This window comes from Bison bison, unplaced genomic scaffold (assembly GCF_000754665.1).
Source record: "Bison bison bison isolate TAMUID 2011002044 unplaced genomic scaffold, Bison_UMD1.0 scf7180017846104, whole genome shotgun sequence".
NCBI lineage: Eukaryota > Metazoa > Chordata > Mammalia > Artiodactyla > Bovidae > Bison > Bison bison.
This window is the reverse complement of record NW_011476677.1, coordinates 3,625-8,318: the sequence shown is the minus strand read 5'-3', so window position 1 is coordinate 8,318 and position 4,694 is coordinate 3,625.

Below are 4,694 nucleotides of genomic sequence, written 5' to 3'. Positions count from 1 at the left end.
TCCCAGATGTACCTGTTTGACCTTTCACCCTCTTCCTGGAGCTCTGCCCCGTCTCCCTGAAGTCAGTGAACAGCACGCCCTCTGCAGGGACGCTCCTGACCCCAGCCCTGGCCTCTCATTCCTGGCTCTGCTGCCCCTGCTAGAACGCGGCAGCTGGAAGGTTGCCTGGTTCCTGGGGAAGCGAGGGGCTGGGGGACCACTCGGTGCCCATGCGGGGCAGCGGCTTCTGCTGCGACTCTGGACCCTGAGTCGCCAGACGAAATCACCTCTCTTGTCCTGGTGATTTGCGCTCAGTTGTGTCCGACTCTTTGCAACCCCATGGACTGTAGCCCGCCAGGCTTCTCTGTCCATGGGATCCTCCGGGCGAGAATACCGGAGTGGGTTGCTGTTTCCTTCTCCAGGGGATCTTTCCGACCCAGGGATCGAACCGCATGCCCTGTGTCTCCTGCCTTGGCAGGCGGATCCTTTACTACTAAGCCACCAGGGAAGCCCAGTCCTGGTGTTAGGGACAGAGTAGAGGGTGATTAAATAGTTAATCCCACTAGGGGATTTCAAGTAAAGGAAAAAAAGTACTGGAGACCCGTGGAAGTTAATGATCACTCAAGAAAGCAGGTTCGCGTGACCACAAAACCAAGCTGGCTGGCCGAGCGACGAAGCTGTGCGGCGGAAGCACGAGACGTGCCCCGGGACCATAAAACCATGGTGGCGTGAGCCCCACATCCGGCCCCGGGAGCTCAGCGAGTTAATGATTCCTAGGACATCTCCGCGGGGCACACTGGGAACAAGGGTATAAGGGAAAGGTGGCATTCCACTGAAACCTCAGGCCATCTGCCATTTTTAGCGCATGTTACCACCTTCTGCTCATTTCCACAGTGCCATGACGGTCCTGGCTTGACCATGTGGGGACAAGGAAACCCTGCTGCCTGACGTGGAGGAGGAGCTGATGACGCAAGCGTGATGTCTCCTCAAGAGAGACGAAGAAGGTGGTCTTCTCCCCTCCACATTTTGCCTTTGATTATAAAACTGCAGCCCACTAAGTTCTCGGAGTGCGGCCCCCTCTCGCCCACCCACTAGGAAGCCTCCTAAGCGTCCTGTTCTCCTAAATCACTGATCTCTCGCTTTGCCTCTCACTGAATTCTTCCTGTGCTGAGACGTAACGAGCCGGCGCTCCTTGGAGCCCCCGGGACGCGTCTCAGCGATTTCCGTGGCACCCACGCCAGCGACGGGAGCAGGGACCGTTCCTCTCTCAGCTGTTGGCACCGTCTCTCCTTCCGGTCAGCAGTGGTTTTCTCACCGCTCTCAGGAAGGGTGCAGGAGCTCAGGGAGACGCTTAGACTCGGAGTGCGGAACTGTGAAGCCATCACCGGAGAGGTCCAAGAGCCAGTTGTGTGCAGGCCCACGTGGTCCCATCCACTTGCTTTTCTAGTTTCGGTCTCAAACCTGCCTCTTCCGAGCAGCCTGCCTTGCTTAATCCCTTCATGCATAATAAACGCTTGTTTTGAGCATTTTGTTTCCTTGTCAAATGGGAGTGTGTGGGGGTGGACGTCCCCTGAGGGTCAGGATCCTTCACTTACATTCTAGAGACTCCTTTGCTTGACAGGACCACGGATGATGAAAGTGACGATGACCACTAAACGGTGACGTTTAAAGAGATGCTCGCCACTGCTCTGTATTCAACGATCTCGTTTAATCTCAGCAAAACCCAGAGAAGTGAGGGCTACTACAAATGGACAAATTGCAGGGGAGAGGACCCAGGGGACTCGGCGAGCCTGCGTGGGGACGCAGTGGGGAAACTACGGGGGGGACCCTGACTGCCTCCCCACACCCCCAGCTCCCACCTCCCGCCTCCTGCTCCTGCCTCCTTCCCTTTATTCCCGAGACTTCTTCAGTCCAGCCAGCCTCTGACCTAATTCACCCTCATGGGCCCGAGAGCCGGGCGGGGAGAGGCTGCCGCTCCAAGTGGTGGGGACAGCGGGTCAAGGGATGGGAAGAGCACAGAGCCGCGAGGGGGGTGGCCAGGTCCCCGGGGGGCATGTGCCGTGCGTCTCTGCGCTCTCAGCTCGCCGCTGTGCTAACCAGCTAAGCTGCAGGCCTGAGTTTTATACCCCGGGGCTTCCTGCCGACTCTGCAGAATTGTCCTGCCCACATACCTGGCCCTCCTCCCTGCAGCTCCTGCCGCCAAGACCCTGCAGGGAAGACCAGGGCGAATTCCTGCCACAGCACCGGCACCCAGCAGGCCTCCCCTAACTACAATCGCAGCAGCCCGAGCAGGAGGAGGAGGACCAGACCGGGATGCAGGAGATGGCGTAAAGCCCTTTTTTAAAAGGGGCAATAAAAGTTTTGGGTTTCAGATGGTCTTGCTGGGGAAGAGCAGAGCAGAGACAGGAAATCTCAGTAGCAGACGGGACAAAGGCCACAGCGTGCAGACTGCCCTCAGACGAAAACACCTCCGCTTGTGCAAACAGAGGACGCCCTGGCGGGGGCCCGAGCCCTCCCCACACCATGCCCACCTCGCCCCAGCTTGGGGGGAGGCGGAGGGGCCCCTACCATAGACTGTTTTGTCTACATTGTTGCGAATGTTTATAATTCTTCTCCGTTTGGGCCGACGGAATTGTGCGCCGTGCCCCCCTCCTCCTCCCGCAACGGGGCTCCGAGTGTGCTGGGGAAAGGGGGCTGTGTGCATGGGCCTGGGGCACGCGTGTGCTCGGCCAGGGCATCGACTACTCTGCAGGGTCTGGAAGCCGAGCCCAGGCCCCGAGAGGCCAGTGTGGGCCTGTACCCGCCCAGCCCCTGCCCCGCCCAGCCCCCGCCTCGCCTGCGCTGGGCACTGCAGCCTCCCTGCCTGTGTCGCCTGGTTGAACCCTGGGCACCCAAACCCACGTGTCCAGGGAGATGCCTATCCTTTTGTTTTTTGCAGATGCCTTACCCTGTGGGGAGCTGCTAGCCATGGGGGCTGGATAAAACACCGGACATTGGGTTACATTTAAATTTCAGAGGAATAGAATCATTTTTAAGTAGGTCTCCTGCAAGCGTGCTCTAAATTTAAGACACACTGAGGCAAGATAATTATCTGTTATCTGAAATTCAAATAGAACCAGGCATCCTGTATTTTATCTGCAACCCTACCCATGTGGCTATTGACATTCAGATCAATTAGACTCAGCTGACATTTAAAGAGCCAGCTCTGCCAGGCACGTTTGAGAGGCTCACGGGCCTGTGCGTCAGGCGGACGCTGCCCGGGGTTGGGTGAACATCTCCACCGTCAAAGCGAGTTCCGTGGCACGCCACCGCTCGAGGCGTCCAGTGACATCTCGGAGGACATTTTCAGGCACTCACTGTTGGATATCCCAGGACTCGGGGACCCCAGTCCTCCCTGCCTCGGGGCTGGGTGGGAGGGGCAGTCCTGTCTGGAGCCCAGGGTGGCCCGGGATGGCCTGGGGTGGGGGCGCTCCTTGCACCAGGGACCCGAGTCTCAGATTCCAGGGACCTGAAGACGCCAGGACTCCCCGACACTGCGACTGGAGGTGCTGGAGCCCGAAGGCCATTGCACTTGGCCCTTGTCAGTCTTGGGGTGTTGGGGGGGCTGCCTCTCTTCCAGGTCCCCTTCCTGGGCACTCCCCTCTGACCCTTGGGTAGACCCCTCCGCCCCACAAGATGCCAAAGTGTTCCTTCAAGCCAGAGGAAGACGCCTCTGGGACGTCTGGCAAGACCCTGGGCACTGTCACCAGATCAGTGGTCCGTGCCCAAGGGATGAGGGCCAGCTGCCGCCTCCCCGGCCGTCAGGGCCCTCATCTGCAAAGTGGGCTCAGGACCCGCCCCTGGGACCCTCCGAGGGGGTCTCCATGGGGGCCAGCGGGGCGCAGGAGGGGCGCAGTCGGGCCTGGAGCCCGAGAGGCAGACAGGGCTGAGGCCTGGAGCGCGCCTCCTAATTGTCCATGACTTACAGACTTGGCCGGGCTCCCAGACGGCCTCATAAATCAGGGCAGCCGCAGTGAGCAGCCTGTGGGTGCAGCCCCTACGCGCCTGGCAGGCCCCTGCCTCCTCCCTGCTCGGGAGCAGGCTGGGGCCTCCAACTTTCCAGGCACTGCACTGCCGCGGGGCTGGGAGCCGGGGCGTGCTCGCTGGGGGGGCCTGAGGGGGGGCTGGGTGGGAGGTGATGGGTTGGGGGGATGGTTGGGGGATGGCAGGAGGCGGTGGGCAGAGGCCAGCCACCTTGCAGATTTATGGAGTGATGCTGCCCGGCTGCCCTCCACCCGCGCAGCCCCCAGAGTCTGTCCTTACCACCTGGTGCTGAGCCGTGAGTCTCCCGCTGTGGAACTGGGAGATGGGAGCCGAGGGGCACACCTGAAGTCTCTTCAGGTGTATGTGTGTGTCTGTGTGTGCACATGTGTGCTCACACCCCCACAACAAGGCCCGAGGCTGATCAAGGCGTTACCTGCCCGCCCCTGGGCCGGGGCCCTGATGTGTCTGTGCCCGCCTGTGGGGACGCGTCTGGCTGATGGCCCTGGAGCTGCGATGAGCTAGCTCTCGCCCCACGAGGCTTGGCGAGGACCCTGAGTGCGGGCGGGCCGCTTTGTCGCTAGCGGACTGTGGAGACAGAAAGGGGTGGGGCCAGGGCCGGGCTGCGGGTGTCCAGGCCCCCAGGATGCGGGACCCCTGGGCAGTCAAGGGGGCCTGCAGACACACAGGGGCCG